Consider the following 21,660-nt stretch of genomic DNA (forward strand, 5'->3'; position numbering starts at 1 on the left):
AACAAAGTAGCCATCCAAAAATGGGAACAGGATCAACAAGTTGTAGTAAATAAATGTAACAGTATTGCTGTACTACGTGTAAGAAACTATCAGTAGGACTTCAGAGGAGCATGGGGATATTTACATGAACTGCTATATGGTGGGATGAATAAAACCAGGAAAATTAGGCACAGCGATTACAACAGTGTGGATGGAAAGAATGGTGACAGTGATGAAATTGCCAAAACTGAACGTTATCAAATTATAATGACTAAGGCCAACCACAGAGAAGAGATGAGAATACCACTCCCCTCCTTCCTTTGCAGAAGTGGGAGACTGTATAAGGCTAGACCTTTTCGATGTATTCAGTTATGAGGAGCATTTATTTTTTTCTTTATTAAAAATAGACATTCATATAGGTGAAAAAAAAAGAAATGGAAGTGAACCTCAAACCTAACAGAGTAGCAAATATAACAAAAAAGGAAAATGTTGGATGTTTGGGGGCGGTGGGAAAACAGGGATGCTAATCCACTGTTGGTAGTTGTGAACTGACCCAACCGTTCTGGAGAGCAGTTTAGAACTATGCCCAATGGGCTATAAAACTCTGCATACCCTTTTGCCTAGCAGTACCACTGGTAGGTTTATATCCCAAAGACATACTAAAAAAGAGAAAAAGACTTATTTTTGCAAAAAATATTTATAGCAGCTCTTTTTGTGGTGGCTAAGAATTGGAAATCAAGGGGATGCCTATCAACTGGGTAATGGCTAAACCGAGCTGTGGTATATGATTGTAATGGAATATTATTATGCTATAAGAAATGACAGGCAAAGACATGTATGAACTGATATATAGTGAAGTGAGCAGAACCAGGAGAATGTGCACAGTGACAGAAATATTGTTTGATGAAGAACTGTGAATGACTCAATTGTTCTCAGCAGTACAGTGGTCCAAGACAATCCTAAAGGACTAATGATGAAATATACTATCCACCTACAAAGAAAGACCCGATTGATGGAACACAGACTGAAGTGTGCTATTTCTCAATTCCTTTCATTTTCTTATACAAAATGTTTTATATAATTGCACATGTATAACCTATATATGATTCCCCCTCGGAGAGGGAGGAACAGAATTTAGAACTCGGAACTTAAATTAAAAAAATTGGCAGCTAGGTGGCACAGTGGGTAAAGTACCAGCCTTGGATTCAGGAAGACCTGAGTTCAAATGTGGCCTCAGACACTTGACACTTACTGGCTGTGTGACCCTGGGCAAGTCACTTAACCCCCATTGCCCTGCAAAAAAAAAACAAACAAAAAACCCCCACAAAACAAAAATAAATAAATAAAATTAATGTAGGTGAGATAAAAACAGATATTCATTAAAAAATAAATTTTTACAGGTTTTGCCCCTTTCTCCCAACAAGGCAAGGTGGGTTTTTACATGTATTGAGGGTGTGACTGCTGAAAATTTTATTCAAAAATATCTAGAATTTATATAATGCTTTAAATGCTTTTACATTTAAAATTTTTTTCTCAGTTGATCCTCACAACAATATTAGCCTCATTTTACAGATGAAGAAACTGGGGCAGATGGGTTAAGTGACTTGCTTAACATACAGCTAGTGAATGCACCAGGATTTGAACTGACTTTCTTGACTATCAGGTTGTTTTTTGTCCTTCTTACTAGAAGAGGACCGTGACATCTGGGTGATATCATGAGTTGCACTGAATTGGATTTAAGTGAGAGGGAGGGTTGTGAAAGGTCACCAACTTCACTCTTTCCTCCAGAGCCAGATATAGATATACATGAGGACAACTGGAGATGGCCCCGGATATTTTAGTAATTTGAGGTTAAGTGACTCACCCAGGGTCACACAGTGTCTGAGGTAAGATTTGAACTCAGGTCCTCTTGACACCAGGGCCAGCTCTATCCACTGTGCACTACCTAGTTGCCCCAACTCTCAGGTCCAGCGCTTTATCCACTCATTTCTCCTAAGCTGCCTAAAAATTAAGGCCAAAAAAAATTGAGCAAATGGACTCAATTATAGCCCCAGTTAAGTTGAAATTGGATCTTCCTATTTTGTGACTTGGTCATTGAAACTTTGACTATTTTGACATATCCCTGAGGTTAGGGTGCAGTAGATCTTGATAAAATTCAGAGACCAGTTCTTGGAGTCAAGCCAGAGTAAACATAAGACAATCCCCGGAAAGGGGTGTGGGATTTGAATTCATGTGATACTGACAATTGTTGGCCCTCATCAGTTTATGTGTCTATTACATCATGTTTGTGACAGTCGTAAGCACAAAGTTTCAGAGGAATCAGTTGAATGCAATGTTTTTAATTCATGCTTACAAGAAGATTAATTAAAGAAAAAAAGATTTGGCCCCTGATTAAAATTTTGGCTTATCTAGTAAAGATTACCTTGTGATCTAATCTGTTTAGAGCATTTCCCCCTACATATCTATTATAGATTTTAGTTTTTAGAATTGTCACCCTCCCTAGCCTGAAGTTAGATAAAAACATAAGCAATTTTAAAAATACCTGTTCTCTCAAGAACATAGATGCTAAGTAATCAAGATGATAAATCAGCCTTCTGAAAAGGGCGTAGAGCTTTAATGCTGAAAGGGAGAACTCTCATGAGAGGAGCTACATTGCAGACACAGCATAGGAAGCAGTTGGAATCATTGGTGAAAGTTGCCACTCTTTAGATCATCTATGTGTATTTAAAGTAGGAGCCACACTAAAGACCTTCTTGAGGATTTACAAGAAAAGAGTTCCAAAATATAAGTGAGCGACAGCTCACTAGGTCCAGAATAGGTGCTGTTTAAGACAAGGCAAAACTGAATGGAGAAAATGGAGCCTGGACTTAATTAGCTAAGATTAGGACATAAAAATGGATGCTTTTCAGCTTTCATTTCCTATTTTAATAGTAGAGGTTATCTGACATCTTTGCCTCAGAGAGCTAGCATTTTGTATTTTGAATGAAAGATCATCAGATTATCACCTACTATAATTTGATTTTATTGCTTTTCTAGGTCTGCTTTGTTGTGGAGTTTTTTTTGTTTGTTTTTTGTCTTTTTCTCTCCTGTTAGAAAACTTAGGGGCAGCTAGGTGGCACAGTGGATAAAGCACTGGCCCTGGAGTCAGGAGTACCTGGGTTCAGATCCGGCCTCAGACACTTAACACTTACTAGCTGTGTGACCCTGGGCAAGTCACTTAACCCCAATTGCCTCACTAAAAAAAGAAAAAGAAAAAAAAAAAGAAAACTTAGGAAAGGCTCTTTTGTAACAGTATTCAACATGTTTTTTCAATCCCCTGCTAAAAGGTCTCTACAACCTATTTATTTATTCCTAGGAGGGGAAATTATTGAATTGAAGTGAGAACAATGTTTCTAGCACTTACTGAAGTTCTTAAATGACTGAAAGCCAAAATCTTTTCTAAATGTCTATCTACGAATTTGTTTTAATTACTTAGTCTTTAAAAATAATTTTGTAGTTTTAAGACCCTAATATTTGAACTGGAGTATAAGTAAGTTTTTTACAGCTTCAAATAAATTATATTCAAACTATTCAAATCTGTACACATCATAGAGTAGACTTTCCCCATTTTAATTATTAGGAACACAGCCAAATTTTTAGAGTTTGATGTTAATCCATGAATGTATGTTTTTAACTACTGTGGTTACAGTTTAGGACATCTGTGAGTAGACAATATCAGTGTGGGTAGTAGCATTTCATTATAATAAAGCCTTTGAAAACAAAGTTATACTATAATACTTTAGAACTTCAGTGAAATGTTTTAAAATTTTATAAAGAGTGTATGTATCCTCTCTTTTTGTCATATTTTAAAACATTGTATGCTTATCAGATTTGGAGACAATAAAAAGCCGGAAGAGGCAGTAAATTGGTTGTCTGGATCCAGAAGAGATCCTAGTAAGTTAGAACACTCATCTAAAGATGTAAATTTTTATTTTGTTTACCTTTTTGTTAGTGAAACTCCTGGTATAGAAACTCTCCACTAATGAAGATCGTCAGATAGATCATTAGCAATTTAGACTTAGGAAATTGTCTGGGGCACAAACATAATTTTATTTGATCCTCTCAGTAAACTGATATGGTTAGGGACTACAAGAATTATTGTCTCCTTTTTATAGATGAGAAAACTGAATCTTAGAGGAACCAAATCTCATTCTCTGCTGAATCCCAAGTCTAGTGCTCTTCCTACTTTATATATAGCTCTTCCTCTTTAAAGATGAGGGAGGGGAACTTAACTTAATGAATGACCTGCAAGTTCAATGTGGGTCTCTTAAGTCTTAGCACCATTGTAGTTTCTTCAGGGGTCCACCTCCTATTTTGTAAAGTCAGTCAAGTCTTAGTGGTGTGTTGTTTTGTTTTTTTTTAATTACAAGAAAATAGGTTGCAAGCTTATGGTTCTCAATGCCTGCCATTTAGGATTACTGTATAAAAAATATAGCAGTGATTTTTACATATGCGCATGTGGCAGATATGTGTCTGAATGCTACTTGAAGAATGCTACTTGCCCTTTCTTAATAAATTTTTTTTTTCTATGGGCTGGCTATAGAGTAGTAAGATTTCAGTGTAAAACCTAGTTGTTAGTTTGGTTTGGTTTGGTTTTTTTGCTGGGCAATACGGGTTAAGTGACTTTGTTACACAGCTAGTAAATAAATGTCAAGTGTCTGAGGCCAAATTTGAACTCAGGTTCTCCTGAATCCACCTACCTGCCCCCTAAAACCTAGTTTTTTTAAAAATGAATGTAGCCAAATCAGTTCATTGACTCATTTCATTAGGCTATGTACCTAAGGAGTTTATTTTTTCAGGGTTAACATTTATTGAATAGTTAATCATCAAGGACATTATTTTTATCCATCAAATGGAACTAAAACTTTAGTTTTTCTTTAACACTGGGGATAGTATTTTTAAAATATAAACTTGAATAATGAGAATATCAATTTTTGAGAGTTTTCTGTGCACACCTATCCATCCAATAAAAAAGTTTTTAGACATTGTGATTCCTTAGCAAATGGTCCTGATAAAATAACTGAAATTGAGAATCAAAATGCTCCTCAACTTTAAGTAGAAAAAAAAAGTAAAGTGAAAAAGAAAACAAGGATTTTGTTTTCAGCAATGCTGATACAAATCTCATAACTTAAAAATAAAAGAATAAATAATGATGGCATTGCTATTGCGTTTGACTAGATTGCACAGCAACAATATAATCAAGACTTGATGCTCAAAAGAGAATGTCCAATGCTGTAGAGAACTTCTTTATTTGATCCAGGAATGCATTCTGAAATCCTGCAAGCACATCCCTTCTTGTGACATGCATGGTGGTGGGAGCTTCAAATTTAAGTTATGGCACAATCCCCATTTCTAGCTGCCTGCTAGATCTCTCCATTTGATTCCTCAAGTGTACTGAGCCTATTTTATCCCCAAAAGATCTCTGTCTTCTCCTCTTCCTCCTTCCCCCAAAATCTACCGTTTCAGTGATCGTATTACCATTCTCTCAGACACCCAGGATTAAAACCTTGGGGTTTCCTGCATTCTTCACTCTCCCTTACTTCCAACATCTAATCTTTTTGACAAACTCCTTCTAATATTTTTAATATTCTGCCCCTTATTTCTATTACTATCACAATAAACACTCAAATTTTAAGTCCTCTTGTGTAGGCTTTTGTTGCAATTCTCAACTTGTCACTGCCCGTATAGTCAGAGCCATAACTGGAATGAGGCAATAAGAGCTTACACCAGAAACGCCAAGGGTGCCGAAAGCATTTATACTCCTTCACCAAGTTGTTTCTACTTGCAGTATCCCAGGATTCCTCTCTATAGGAACCAGTGCTACCCTGTGGTTTTCATCTTCCATACCACAGGATTTTTTTTTTCTTGGAGTTACTCCTTTTATAGAGCCACAGTCCTTCTGGTCACCCAGTTTCATAAACTCAGCACCATCCCTAACTCATCTTCCATAGCCAGTAAGATGCCAAGTCTCGATTCTTCCTCTATAATGTGTGTCTGTTTACTCAACTACCTCCTTGGTTCAGGTCATTATCACCACTTGCCTGGATAATGCCAGTATCTTTTTATTTGGTTTCCCATTAATATACCTAAAACATTAACCTGATCATATCATTCTCCCAACCTATTACAAGGTTTCATTCCAGTTTTTCTTTCAAACTGAGTTGAAGTATATTTACCGTTGGGCTTTGACTGTTACTAAAAGTGAAATAATTTAAGTTTTAAGAACTATATCATGACTTTTCTGTTTTTTATTATTACTACTTTTCAGGGCAGCTAGGTGGCACAGTGGATAAAGCACCAGCCCTGGATTCAGGAGGTCCTGAGTTCAAATCCAGCCTCAGACACTTGTCACTTAGTAGCTGTGTGACCCTGGGCAAGTCACTTAACCTTCATTGCCCCACGTCCGTCGTCCCCCCCCCCCAAAAAAAAAAAAAACTAAAATAAAATATCACTACTTTTCCATGGAACGGTTTAAAGATGTAGTAGTATTTTTCATTCAGTTTGTATGCTCTGCAACTTCCCATACCTCCATGCATTCTCACTACAACCAAAAGCCTGTGCATACACATGAGCATGAGAATTCTAGATTAAATCTTTGGAAAACTGTAGCGAGTTCCCCATTGTAATTTGGGGAGTTTTAATTCAGGAGTCATTTATTCCTGTCTTCCTTTTATGCATATGCACAGGATTAATAGTTTACCTAGGAAATGGCTCAAAATGTCTTTTCATATTAGCCCACATTGTCAGAGCTGACTAACAGGCAGAGTATTTCTCATGGGTACACCTGGGAATCCAAACATACAGCATACCTAACTTGGATTTTTAAGACTTTCTCAACATTTCTTGAGTAATGTAATGATGTTTGAATGTGTGCATTATGCTTCTCTTTTCTGTGGATGGCTGTGATAAAGCGTGAAATGGCTTTCATTTTTGTTAATGGTGGGGTTTGTACTCTAAAGGAATTTGGTAGGGTTGGGAATAAAGGTGTTAGTGGAAGGACAGACAGGAAAATCCACTATTTTGATTTAGCTGTTTACTACCAAGAACAGTGAAATATACTTAATTTGAAGAATCACCCTCCTGCAAAAAAATCATTTGGTTTCTGTCTGCTGCTATGCTTTTAACTTGAAAGGGCTAGATGTTGGTAAATATAGATCACTTTATATAACAGGTTCTAGAAAAGTTACATATAAATTGGCATGTTAAAAAGCTTGAGAAAGATTTCCTAGATAAAAGAAATTCTATGGTGAATTATTTTGCTAAATGAATCATCCCCTGTAATTTGATAAAGTGAGGTACCTAAGACCCTTTTATGTGTTTTATAGGTTGTTATAGATTCGTAGTTGGGAAAAAAGGTTTAGATTCTAAGAAGAACCCATTAAATTCAGGGATTGAAAATTTTCAAATCCCTTACTCTATATAGAAACTTGTCTAAATGTAGTATATCTTTATTTTTAATTAACAAGACATCCCATTAAGCATTTTTCTGTATTATTTCTTTTCTCTAAAGCAGTGATTTCATAACTGCTGTATGAAGATAGAATCTAAGAGCATCACAGTGGTTTTTGCAAAGAAAGTATCAGACAGACCAGTGTTGTATATTTCCCACAGTATTTAAATTGTGAAGTACAAGACAATTGTAGGGGGAGATGGGCTTAAGTCTGTTCTGTTCCTTGAGGTGTAAATGATATTAAGATTAAAAATAATATATCCCCCAAGTGTGATTCAGATCTTTCTTTTTTTCTTTATTACAGATAAGTTTACATGTATTGCAGACCAGACCAGAAGCACTTCTGATTTCAGGTAACTTTAATATGTTTGTTAACTAACTGGTAAATTTAAAGTAAAATATTTTCCTTGTTACAATACAGCTTCGTGCTTCCATATGAGCACGAGGTTGAGATCACTTTGTGTCTCTGAAACAATCTCTTATTGAATAGTTATTCGCTCTCAAGATAATATGCTCTGTTGACTCTGTGAAGGAGGCCTCCAGTTACTGTTCAACTAGAAAATCATAAAGTGGTCTTCAAGCTTGCTGTGATTTAAAGTCTCTGTCTGTTTAGCACCTTGATTTAAAGAATGATGATAAGCAAAGTCTCGATTGCAGGTATTTTGGCTTCTTGAGGGACATAGCACCTTCCATTTCTGATACCTCTGACCTACAGTGATGCCTCTCTTTGCTGAACTCCTGTAACATTGTTTGTATTCCATTTGATCATAGAGAGGCTGCCCCTCATTTTTCATGCTAAACATTTTTGGAAACTATGAGGAAGGTTTAATTTTATGTTAAAATCATTGTTTTAACTAAAGGTTGTGTGTCATAAAAGCAAAGCTATGTCTTTAAACCTGTAGTTATTTAAAATAGAAAATGTGCTCTCCAAGTCCTAGAGAAAGAACACAGATAACCCATACACTGGTGAGATGGCAGCCTTCAGGATTCTCTAACATGGCCATATCGCAAGGAAAGAATGCAGCTCAATCATATCATAAATCTGACCTATATAAAAAAAAAAAAAGATGCTAGCTATAATAAGCATCAAACATGGCATTAATGACTTTGCTTGCTTTCTTAGGATTTAGGACTTTTTAGATGATTTTTAGATAGCTCTGGTCCCTTCAAGCTTTTCTATATATAGCTTTTTCAACTGAGCCCTTTTTCTTCTCAACATGTTTTCATATAGCTGAGGTATTCAGAATATACTAACATGACCTCAAAGGTGGGATTGTTCTTTTTTTAAAATAGACATTGAAGCATTTTAAATATTGAAGGTACCTCTTGAATATGGACCTTGTGTTATCATTGCTATCTCTGCTACTTCTCCTGCTGGCAAATTACATAAAAGGCAGCCTGAGGATATGTGTAAAGGCAGGCTGGCCTCCTTTGCCACAGATAATGATAGGGATTGTGTATGTCTTAATGGTGTGGGTATCAATCTTAGGGTTCCTTTACCATGGACTGGTAATACTAAGCTAGTTCCTACTCTCTATTAGTGAAGACTTCCTGAATCTCAGATGTATAGAAGATTTCAGCTGTAGGTCAGATAAAAAGATCCCATGGAATTTAGGGTGCAATGACAAAGCAGGTGGTAACATATCTTTTATGTCATTTCCACTGATACCATATCTATTCTCATTTTGAACCTTTTGTTGAGGCCAAAGACATTGGTGGTGAGAACTTTCCTGCCTGGGTCTTCAGTAGCTGTTGCCTCTGAGGAGGCTGAACTTCTGGGCCTACAAAGATGACAGTTACCAGGTTATATCTCCAAAGGAATTGTTTCCCAAGATGAAGGCAACAGGAGCTGAGCTAGAAGTAGGACCAGTGGTTTGAAGAGGTGCTGCCTGCCCTTTGGCCACAGTTGGCAGTGGACCTTTTTTTCAATGATTTTGCTCGCTTCACTGGTAGCTACAGGGACCCAGACTTTGGAAGCAAGGATAGTGGTCTCAGGGTCCTGGGCTCTCCTTTGGGGAGGTGATGGGGAAAGTGGTGGTAATTTGACTTGCCCAGTAGATACTTCCTCCTTTCTCCCTCTTATGGTACCTTCAGCAAGCCAGACTTTCCTCCAATTAATGGCCATGGTTGGAGTAGCTTTTGCAGATGATGGCTAGAGGGACCAGGCTGGAAGAAGGGTTAGTGAATGCACCTCTCTCTTCTGTGCAGTGGTGGAGGGCTTTGAGTGTGAAATGTCCTACTGCGTGTGTGTAGACTGCTTAGTGTTCCTGAGCTTTTTCCTCCCTTTGGGGTTTTTCGTTTTTTAATTTCCCTTTTTCTTGTGAATGGAACAGTCATCAGTAAACACAAACATTTTAATAGAAAAAAAAAGGAGAAAAGAAATTCATATGTAAGATATTAATGAAATTCTTGTTTCACCTAAATTTCCCACGGTAATCTTCTCCCTTACCCCTCCCAGAGAGCCATCTCTGGAATGAAGAATTTTTTTTTTTTTTTTGAATGAAAAATTTAAAAGGGAGCAAAAACTTCAGCAAAACTAACCTGCATCAAAAAAGTCTGGCATCGTATGAAGTATTCCACCTCTGCAAATGGGTTAGGAAGTAAAACCCTTTTAGATCTCTTCTTTGGGACCACTCTCTGTATTCATTCTATTTGATTCATAGAGCATGGTAATATTTTGTTACTTAGGCACCACAGTTTAGCCCTTCCCCCAATCAGTGGCAGTCTACTTTGTTTGCATTTCTTTGCTACAACAGAACAGTTTTGCTATAAATATTTTGGTGCACACAAAGCCTTTTGTTTTGTCATATACTACAACCTAGGGCATAAAGAATTTACAAATAAATGTTTTAAAAAACCAAAAACCTAGGATTATATCACAGATACATCCCCAAAAGAGAAAAAGACTTATTTATACAAAAGCATTTATAGTAACTCTTTTTGTGGTTGCTAAGAATTGGAAATCAAAGGAATGCCCATTAATTGGAGAATGACTAAATAAGCTGTGTTATGTGATTGTAATGGAATATTATTGTGCTGTAAGAAATAAGTAGGATGATGGCAGAAAAGTCTGGAAAGACTTGTATGAACTGATACATAGAGAAGTGAGCAGAACCAGGAAAACATTGTGCACAGTGAGAGCAGGATTGTTTGATGAAGAGCTGGGAACGGCTTGACTATTCCCAGCAAGACAATCCCAGAAGACTAATGATGAAGCATGCTGTCCATCTCCAAGGAAAGAACTGATACTGATTGAACACATGCTCTTTTTCGTGTTTTTTTTCCTTCCTTTTATTCAAGTTTGCTTCTACAAAATGACTAATAATGGTAATATTTCACATAATTGCATATGTATAACCTATATCTGATTGCTTGCTGCCTCGGGTGAAGCATGGTGGGAGGGAAGGAGGGGTAGAATTTGGAACTCAAAACTTTAAGTTAAAATGTTTATTATTTTTAAAAAATTAAAAATAATAAAAAACCAAAAGGCCAAACTATTAAATACTTTCTTTATAGACCACAATACAATAAGATAATAATACAGGGAATGCAAACCAAAAACTCCTCAATAATGTATAAGTCAAATAACAGAAACAATGATGAAAAAACATGCTAGAATTTCTGGGATTCCGCTAAAGCAAGTCTTAGAGCAAGAGTTTTAAAAACTTTTTTTTTGTATTAGAGATCCCTTTGGCAATCTTCCTTCTCAGAATAATGTTTTATAATTGCACATGTATGTATAACCTATACCTGATTGCTTGCCCCTTAGGGAGGCAATTTGGAACTCAAAACATTAAGTAAAAATGTTGATTTTAAATTTAAAAAAAAGAATAATACTTTTAAATAGATGAAATAAAAATCTATAGAATTACAAAAGTAATCAATCCTATTGAATTAACAGTTAACAATAAGCTCGTGGATTATATCCCTGAAAATACATACTAACAATAAATGAGATGATTAATTAATGGATACGCAATTTTTTAAGTGAAAACTAGCAAACTCAAAAAACACAAAAGAGAAAATATCGACAATTGGAAATAATAGATAAATTGAAAACAAATATTATTTTAAAACTAAATAAAATTTAAAACTGGTTCTTTGAAAACTTTCTACCAACAATTTGAATTCTGAGAATTCAAAAGAATTAATGGATTATCTATACAAATTTAATATATCAGTTTGGTATTCATAATGTGGTAAAAATTATTTGTGGTAAAAAATTACTGGAATTTAGCTGACTCATTTGGGAGGGGCCACACCTGGCCCACCCTGAAGTTGCATATGCTACTGAGGTCAGAAGAACTCTCCATAGGAAGTTTTTGAAGGACCTCCCTTTTTGGGGGAGGGAGATTGAATGATCGTTGAGGGGAGGCGACAAGTAGTAGTTGCTTTGAGAACGCTCTCCATGGCCTCTTCTCTCTCTTCTCGGTTTCCTGGTAATGCAAGAAAGCTAGCCGACTTTCCAGGTGTGGTGAGTGAACACAAAAAACCCTGCATTCCTTTGAATTAGCTTAATTGGAAACAATCTGGGGATCAAATGGACTTAGGTTAGAGTTAGGAGAATTTATCTGTATTTCTTTTTCCCTGTTTCCTTATCTTTGATTTTTTATTAATTTCACCTTTGTTATTTAATTAATTCCCAAGTAAGAAATCTGATCCTTTTGTGGAAAAGAAGCTGTAAGGCTCCTTTCTTATTGGCCTGGGAGAAATATCTAAAAGGGCAGTTCGGAGGGGAGGGAACTTTGAACCTAGAGGTCCCTCATTATTTCCAGGGACCCCAGTATTTCAGTGAGTCACCCAATTAACGATCCATATATTAAATTTCAGCCCCTACAATGTCATTGGCAAACACTTTAACCAGTACCTAAATTAAGGCACCATTAGTTAAGAAATCTTCCTATTTTCAAAAAGGTAAATTGAACTAGTTGTAAATGAGCAAAGGGAAAAAAAATTAGTCTATGGATTAATAAAATTGTACCAAATTTATGAAGAACAACTAGTATCTATACTATTACAAATTATTCTTGAATTATTTCTTTGAAATTGAGAAAAGGTTCTCTGCTATCTGTCTTTGCTATGATAACATGAATATTTACTTAGAAAATCAGCAAAGAAACTGAGACAATTCCTAACTTCATTAAAGTAATGGTTTATAAGAAGTCCACAAAAATCAACAGTATTTCTATTATACTGTAATAACAAAATCCAGGAGGAAATAGGAAGGGAGGCCCATTCAAAATAACAACAAAATGCATAAATTCTTTTTTTCCTCAGTAAATACTCCTTTATTTAAAGTTTTGAGTTTCAAATTTTATCCCTCCCTTCCTTTCCTCCTCTCCCTGAGGTGGTAATCAATTAGATATAGGTGATGCATGTGCAATTAATTGCATAAACTCTTTATTCAGTTCACCAAAACACACTAGAGAGAGAGGCAAGCTAGGAATAGGCCCCTTAGGTCATTAGAATATAGGAAACTCCCTCTTGCTAATAGTTCCCTCTGTACTAAAAACTTAGGAAGTTGTCTCTGGCTGGCAGTGCCGGCAAACACACTGCCCTGCCTGCACACTCTAGTGCTCCTGAAACATATGAAAATGTCATTGGGAAATATGTAACAAAACAAGTACAAACGCATTAAAGCATTACATTCTGAAACCGAGTCAACATGCAGGCCACAGGGACCCTAATGCTTGGGTTCATGGCCCTTACTTCTACTTGAGTTGATTTCACTGCTTAAGAGCACTGAGAGGTTTAGTGAACTCTGTCTCAAGGTCCCATGACTAGGGGTGTCAGAAGTGAGACCAGTCATGCCACCTCCACCTTCATAAACAAATTACAGGGTGCGTCTGAAAGAAAGGTATTCTGTATATTGCAGTTCCTTCTTTTAAAAAAAGAAATGGGGGACAGCTAGGTGGTGCAGTGGATAAAGCACCGGCCCTGGATTCAGGAGGACCCGAGCTCAAATCTGGCCTCAAACACTTGACACTTACTAGCTGTGTGACCCTGGGCAGGTCACTTATCCCCCACAAAAAAAGGCCTCTCTGGGGGAAGTGTAGGTTGTTGGGGAAATGTTTTGTTGACTGGTAACAGTTGTGTCTGATTCTTTATAACCTCATTTAGGGTTTTCTTGACAAAGGCGCTCAAATGGTTTACCATTTCCTTCTCCAGCTCATTTTACAGATGAGGAAACTGAAGCAGACAGGATGAAGTGACTTGCCCAAGGTCACACAGCCAGGAAGTATCTGAGGCTGTATTTGAACTTGGGTCCTTGTGTCTCCAGGGGAAGCATTCTATCCATTGTGCCACCTAGCTGCTCAGTAGGAAAATGTAGGTGATAAAACAAGAAGACTTAAGTAAAATTTTTTTTGTTTTTGTTTTTTTACTGTAGTCAAGATATCTATCCTATGAACAGGTAAAAATAGCAAGAAGTGAAGTGTGGATGTGTGACCAGAGTGGAGATTGCTATAACCGTCCTGTGGTGTCATGTTTCATTTGTGCTAATTTTATCAACTAAAATGCCAACTTTTTGAAGAAAGGAAGTAGATCCTACTCTGTTCTGGTGTTTCCCTCTTAGTCTAATGTTAGGACGGTCCTGAAACACGTAGTACACTCAGTAAATATGTAGGAGTAGTCAGTGAGGTATAAAAAGTTTGTGCATTTGTACAAACCTATCACTGCCATTGAAGGTGCAGGAGCTCAGGAAGCTCCTCTCCCTCCTCCTGGTACTGTAAGTTACTTACATCATTTTCACATACATATGACAGCAACTGTATGACTTAAAGCAAAGTGGGTGGTAATAAGGGAAAGGGGAATGGAATTAGCATCTTAAATCAGTTCTGAGAATGTTCTAGAAAATGATCAGAAAATATAACTTTAATTTGCTTTGACTTTCCCCAGTAGTTAGCTGAGGTATAATTAAATTCTCCAGATAAGTTTTCCCGGTGTGTTATTGAGGTAGTTGAGCCTGCTTTTCTAATTTGACTTTGCCCAAAGTCAGGAGCTTCTCTGTCTTATGTGAATTGGGGGGGGGGGATCTAAAAATTCCTTTCTAGTAACATTTATAATAGAGACAGAAATGACTAATTCATTTTTCAGTACTTAATATGAAACTTCTTGGATAGAATGATCTTTTTTTTTTTGCAGGGCAATGGGGGTTAAGTGACTTGCCCAGGGTCACACAACTAGTAAGTGTCAAGTGTCTGAGACCAGATTTGAACTCAGGTCCTCCTGAATCCAGGGCCAGTGCTTTATCCACTGCGCCACCTAGCTGCCCCGGATAGAATAATCTTTGAAACGGGGATCTCCAACTCATCAGTTTTTAGCAGTATGTTGAAAGGAAAAGTTGATTTCACCTCCACTAGAAAAACCATTAGATCTCACTAGCCTGTCTTCTACTCAACTCTGTGAAGTAATTTCTCCTACTTCTCTCACACAATTCTTAAAGAATAGATTTCCTTCTTGGCTGCTCATATTTTGAAATTTTAAAAGTGACAATTTACAGGGGCTGCTAGGTGATGCAATGTATACAGCACCAGCCCTGGAGTCAGGAGGACCTGAGTTCAAATCTGGCCTCAGACACTTGACACTTACTAGCTGTGTGACCCTGGGCAAGTCACTTAACCCTCATTGCCCGCCGGGGGCGGGGGAGGGGGGGGACAACTTACAGCCAAAACAACGCTTGAGACTAGTTATAATAAAAAGTGCTTGCAAATGCTTATACCATGATGAAGAAAAACATACCATAATGGCTTAAATAATTGCAAAGCAATATCACATATAAAAATAATAGATTACAAAATTGAATACAGCAATATCACATATAAAAATAATAGATTACAAAATTGAATACAGCATAACCTATTGACTAGGAAAAGGATAAGCAAATTGTAATACATGTATTTGATTGTATCATGATTCATCATAAGAAATTATGAATATGACAAATTCAGTAATACTTGAGAATACTTATGAACTAAGTGGAGTAAACAGAACAAGTTAAACAATAGCTAACGCTTATATAGTTCTTTTCTATGTGTCAGGCACAATGCTAAGTGCTTTACAATTATCTCATTTGATCCTCACAACAATCCTGGGAGGGAGGTGCTCTTGTTACCCTTATTTGATAGATGAGAAAACTGAGTCAAACAGAGGTTAAGTGATTTGCCCAGGGTCACATGGCTAGTATAAGACCAGGTTTGATCCCAGGTCTTCCCACTCAAGTGCCAGTGCTTATCTACCATGCTACTTTGTTGTCCCAGTGGACTACAAAAGTGTAAACGGAAACAAAAGAAAAACAACACTGAACACTGTAATTGTAATAACTAAACTTGGTGCCAGTAGAGAGATAAGAAAATGTGCCCCTCCTTTCCCAGGGTGGGATCAGTGAGTGGAGAATATCAATATACCATCAGACTCAGTTAATATTGTTGGTTAGTTTTATTGAAATGATTTTATTTTATTTATTTATTTATTTAGTGAGGCAATTGGGGTTAAGTTGCTTGCCCAGGGTCACACAGCTAGTAAGTGTTAAGTGTCTAAGGCCAGATTTGAACTCAGGTACTCCTGACTCCAAGGCTGGTCTCTATCCACCACACCAACTGGCTGCCCCTGCTTTTATTTTTATACATCTTTTATTCCTTGTTATGAGAGTTCATTGAGCAGAGTTGGGATTGGAAATGAAGGATATATAAAAACAAAAGATATTAAGATAAACTTTAAAGAATTGAATGTATAAGTGCTTTCCAGGAGAAACTCAGTAAGTTATTAGAATTATATTATTAAAGAATGATTAAGGTACCACAGCATAGCATCTCTTTGGATTATTTTCTCTTCCCATGGCTTTCTTTCAGGTTGAGTACCTCAGGGGGATAATTACTCCTGTGTCTCTGTACTCTTACTCATAAAATTTTGCTCATGAGGCCCCACTACTGGGTTTATTTTAATTTGTTGGACAGTTGTTTTAATAGTTGGACAGAGAACAAAGATAAGTTACTGAAATGACCCTGTAAGAACAGTAACTGAGGGGCAGCTAGATGGCGCAGCGGTAAAGCAACGGCCCTGGATTCAAGAGTACCTGAGTTCAAATCTGGCCTCAGACACTTGACACTTACTAGCTGTGTGACCCTGGGCAAGTCACTTAACCCCAATTGCCTCGATTAAAAAAAAAGAAAAGAAAAGAACAGTAACTGAAACCCCTGCCCTGCTATCTGAGATGCATTGTCACATACAGTATACCCTGCTTCAGTGTGTGTGTGTGTGTGTGTGTGTGTACACATACATGCAGGAAATGCAGTATGACATGGTAGAGAGAGTGCTGGTCTGGGCAGTAGGAAATAGGTCTGAACTTAAGGTCAAATTCCACCTCGGGCACCTCTGTAACCCTTAACAGTGCCTCAAGCAGTTTACTAGCATTTATCTCATAAGTTATACACAGATGGAGCCTGAGCTGTTTTGGTGGGTGGGCTCCCAGGAGTTCTCCCTTGATGAAATCACAGGTGTTTGATATATTCACATTTTAACCAAGGAAAACTTCCTAGAGGAGCTGAAGATTCATATGATATACTTGGTTTGGTATTTTGGTCCAAGGAAGTCTGAGTTGAGCCCTTCATGGGAGATATATTACAGGGAAAGACTGTTCTTCTTGTATAACATGATAATAGAACAAATCAACCAATGGAGTGAGCACCTACTGTGGTTGAATGAGTAAAGAAGTGCCATTTTCAAGATGAAGAGGAGTTGGGCAGAGGCTTGAAGGAAATGGAGAAGTAGAGGTGTAATTTTTTTTAAAAGTAGGAGATTGAGGGTAAATAAGATGAGAATTGGTGGGTTGAGGAAGCAAAAGGAACCTAGTGGGAGAGGGAGACTACCAGGTTAGATAATAAAAAGGAGCCGAGTCATAGGTAACATGGTAAACTGGAGAAGGATAGAATATGACCCACCAAGGTGAGGACTTGGGGTAGAGAAGATAAGTTTGGGGGAAAGGAGCAGACATTTTAGACAGGCCAGTGTTTGAATGAGGTACTGGGGAAACTTACTTGCACAATTTTAACTCCACCCAAAGACACAGACCTGTCCCTTTTCCATATCTTTTCCTTCCTTTACCAGAACCACCTCAAACTGTGAGGGCAGGAAGCTTCCTGCCAACACCCTAGGAGGAGCAGAAATACAGCAAAAGTGTGAAGGAGAGGACATAATGCAGCCCCCAACCAAAAGTACAACAGAACTAGCTCCATGCACCTTCTTAGAGCAGGAAGCTGAGAGGGACTGCCCTCTCTCCTCCTGGCCTACAGTTTTAGGTAGTAGCAGAGGTTCGGAAAAATTGCCCAGTAAATTTTAAAGAATCGGAAAGAAACAGTTTAGAATAATCAAGGTTGCTTAGAAATAGTCTAAAGATCACTCAGAGTTTGATTGAAGCATGGAGGTTTAAAACTCAGACTTTAGACATTGGCTAAGCCAACCCAGTATTTTATAGCACACAGAAGACACAGGGGAAATGACTTGCCCTGGATCACTTGACTAGTAGTTGTCAGAGCCAGGATTTAGAACTTCGATCTTTAAACTCATCTGTTCTTTTAATTGTATACTGTATTGCTTCCCTTTTCTAATATAAGAGCCATTATCTAAATCTAATTTTCTTTTTCTTTAAATGTTGCCCGTTTAAAGCAATGAGTAATACAATACCATATTTCTAACTTGCAAAGAATTTATGCTTTTTAAGAAAACGAAATTAGAAGTTTGGGTCATTGAAGTCTAATCTACCCCCACCAGGCTTACATTTGGATGTCTTTCAAAGTAAGAATTAATGACAAGATTTTTTTCTTTGGTCAACAAGATTAAGAGGATTTAGACTTGAGGCAGAGACCCAATTAGTATATTCATCCTATTGGCAACCATTTCATTTGAGCCTGGTGAAGAAGCTGTTGAGTTCTTAATTCATAAGAAATCTGTTTTGAAAAGACCTAGTACCAGGTAAGTGTGGCATTGATGTATAACTGTTTAAAGGCCTATGAGATATCTTTGTTTCTAATATTAAAATTCATTATAGGCTTATAAACTTGTAGCTAGTATGCTGATTGAAGTTTGGTTTGCCCTAAATCTAAATTGTTAATACATTTGTATTCAGAGTGCCAGCACTTGCTACCTAAACTTTGAGATGGTCACTTTTATTTGTGAAGATTTTAAGAGTGCCATTTTATAAGCTTATATTTAGGCCAATAAAATTCACAGGATAACTTTTCTACTAATGTTAGCAGCTTTCAAAAACAAACAAACCTGAGTTACAAATCTTAATTCTTTTACATATTATAAAAGATCCTTTCCTATCTGGCCCAGGAATTTTAAGTTCAGATAAGTTTATAAGCTGCAAAAAGTTTAGGACAACTGATAGAAGAATGTTAACCTTTTTAAAAAAAAAGCCTTTATGTTTATAAATATCAGTAGTTTAAATATTAATTGTCTCACCTAAGCTTGATATAAATGACTTACTCTCAGAAAACTTAAGTAAATAAAATTGCAGTTCTGGTGTCCATCAAGTAACTTATTAGATTATATATGTATGTAAATATGTTCTCTGATCACGATTTTAAAGGCACACCAACCTTTGAAATATATCTATTGAACTAAAGTAAACTGCAGTCTCACACTAGGGTCAAAGTAATGATGGGATAGATGATGAATATTAACACAGAAACTTCTTAAAGTATACGTGAAATTGTTCATAAATAGTGACGTAATATCAGACAAAATAGGTCTTGTGGGTAGACTATTCTAAAATGCCTATAGTATTATTAAAATATGTGATTTTATCAATATTAACAGTTTAACTGTTTGGGAGGTCCCCCACCCCCTTTTTACTAAATTAAGTATTATGCTGTCTGGTACTTGGTAAGTCTTGAGACTTAATCTTAAACATTTAAACAATTTGTTGTTTTTAAGGATTAGAGCATCTTATTGAATGGATGAATTCATTAGTTAATAGGAAAAAAGTGTTTCCTGAGAATTTCATTGCATCCCCATTTATTTCTGTCCTGGCTTGGTTTATTGGTTGTCAAAAGTTCTTAACTTAAGGCTTGTGTGCTTGTTTTTGTTGTGGGTTTCAAAAACAACAACAAACTTTATAACTGTACTCATTGATAGAATTGATTTCCTTTCTAATCCTTTGTATTTCATGCATTTAAAAACATTCTAGGGACAGCTACATAGTGCAGTGGATAGAGCACTGGCCCTGGATTCAGGAGGACCTGAATTCAAATCTGGCCTCAGAGCCTTGACACTTACTAGCTGTGTGACCCTGGGCAAGTCACTTAACCCCAATTGCCTCACCAAAAACAAAAAAAACCCACCATTCTGAGAAGAGGTCCCTAAGCTTTGCCGGGGTACATGAAAAGCTTATGAACCTCTGCATTAAAGCATAACAGCAGTATGGCTAAAATAATCTTTTCCATCCTTAAATTAACAGATTAACTGAGCACCAGAAATAGTCCTGTTGATTGATTGCACTATATCTCCAATTTTTGTTAGTGGTCTCAAAATGCCATCTTGTACAATGAGGAATAGGCCGATGAAAATCGTGAGAACAATCCATTCCTATTGCTGTACTGGATCAGTAGCATCAAGTTTGTATGTTAACTTGTAGCTATAGAAAAGTGCTGCTAAAATTAATTGAAAGGCAGATTTATCTAAATGACGTATCATTTTAAAATGTTCCTGCTTTGAGAAAGTCACCTTTCTAGCAAAGTTAAGATTTTGCTAATAAACTTTATATAATTTATAATGTTAGAAAATCCAACTAAAGAAATTACTCCATTGTATTGCTATTTTGGATCCCTGTAAATATTAAATATTAGTTAATATGTTTTCTTTGTGTTCTATCTCTGTTCTTTTGGCCTCTCTTTTGGTTGTCCTCATTTTGGTTAGCTTCCTTGTGTTTTTCACTTACTTTTAAAATCATTCTAGTAATTCATAATATAAAATGGGGTAGCACCATATTTTGTGAATAGCACTTGAATACCTCCTGGGAATGTCACTCAGTGGGCATTTATTCAGTGCCTGCTTATGTGCAGGCACTTTGTTCAGTGCTAAGGATGCAGACAAAATAGAATAGTCCCTCCCTTTGAGGAGCTACATCTAGCAAGGAAGGACAGCAGGTGGTAGCTATATAGAGAGGTACAAAACGGGTACAAGATGGTCTGAAGGGAAACCATTAGAAGCTGCTGAGGCCAGGACAGGCTTCTTGTAGAAGATGGTGCTTGAGTTCAGTCTCGAAGGAAACTGGAGATTTTGAAGCACGGAGGAGGTGATGGCGCCTTCCACGCAAGGGAAATAGCCAGTACCGAGCCATCGAGATGGGAGACAGGGGCCGCTGTGTACAGGATGAAGGCCAGAGGGGCTGGATTCTGCTGAGTGTGAAGAGTGCTGTCCGAGATGGCGAGAAGGGCAGGTTGAGACAAGGTTGTTGAAGGGCACTCGGTGCCAAACCCAGAAATTGTATTCAGTTCCAGAGGTAGTAATCGGGAGCTACTGGAGAATATTGCATAGGGGTATGACGTGGTCAGACATGCATTTTAAGAAATAGCTTTGGCAGCAAAGGTAGAGAATGGATTGGGATGGGGCAAACTGGATGACCAATTAGGAAGCTGTTTCAGGAGTTGAAGTGAGTGATAACACTAAAGGCCCAAGTTCTGGTGGTCATGACTGCTGCTGGAGAGGGGTAGTGGTTCTGAGAGAGAATAGTGCTTGTTAGGACAATAGATAAGCTCCTGCAGAAGAGTCTGAACTTCCTTTGAAGTGAGCAGCTGAGGAAAAGATAGGACCAGAGCACTTGGATCTGGAAGGAACTTTGGAAATCATCCGGTCCCACTAACTCCAGTTGATCACTACTGAAAGCAGGGAGGCCCCACAGAGCCAGAGCAGGGTGCAAGTGCAGGTGCTCACTCTGACGGCAGCCCCATTAGGCATCCCCTTGGTCTCATCTAGAGCTTCACCACACTGAAAATGAATATGGTGTTGCCTCATAGACACAGTTCTCAGGCCACTTTCTTATTTCGGATTGTAAAGATGTGCATCACCACAGCCCAAGGAGAGGCAAAGCACTTCATTCCCATGGCTTGCTGATGGAGTGCTGAATGAAGTTCTAATGGAAAATATCTTGAAAGCAAGGATAAATAAAACATGATGATAAATATGGGTCAGAA

At 37.4% G+C, this 21,660-nt stretch overlaps 1 protein-coding gene across 2 annotated transcripts in view; it reads left to right on the forward strand.

Annotated features, from left to right (window-relative positions):
* The window catches only part of GNB1 (G protein subunit beta 1), a 123,194-nt gene that overhangs the window by 57,990 nt on the left and 43,544 nt on the right, over positions 1-21,660 (forward strand). For both annotated transcript variants that reach the window (XM_043994250.1, XM_043994251.1), the window contains one exon: positions 7,773-7,821. The gene's annotated coding sequence lies outside the window, so the exon portion shown is untranslated. The remainder of the gene's footprint in view (positions 1-7,772; positions 7,822-21,660) is intronic.

Source organism: Dromiciops gliroides, chromosome 3 (assembly GCF_019393635.1).
Source record: "Dromiciops gliroides isolate mDroGli1 chromosome 3, mDroGli1.pri, whole genome shotgun sequence".
Lineage (NCBI taxonomy): Eukaryota > Metazoa > Chordata > Mammalia > Microbiotheria > Microbiotheriidae > Dromiciops > Dromiciops gliroides.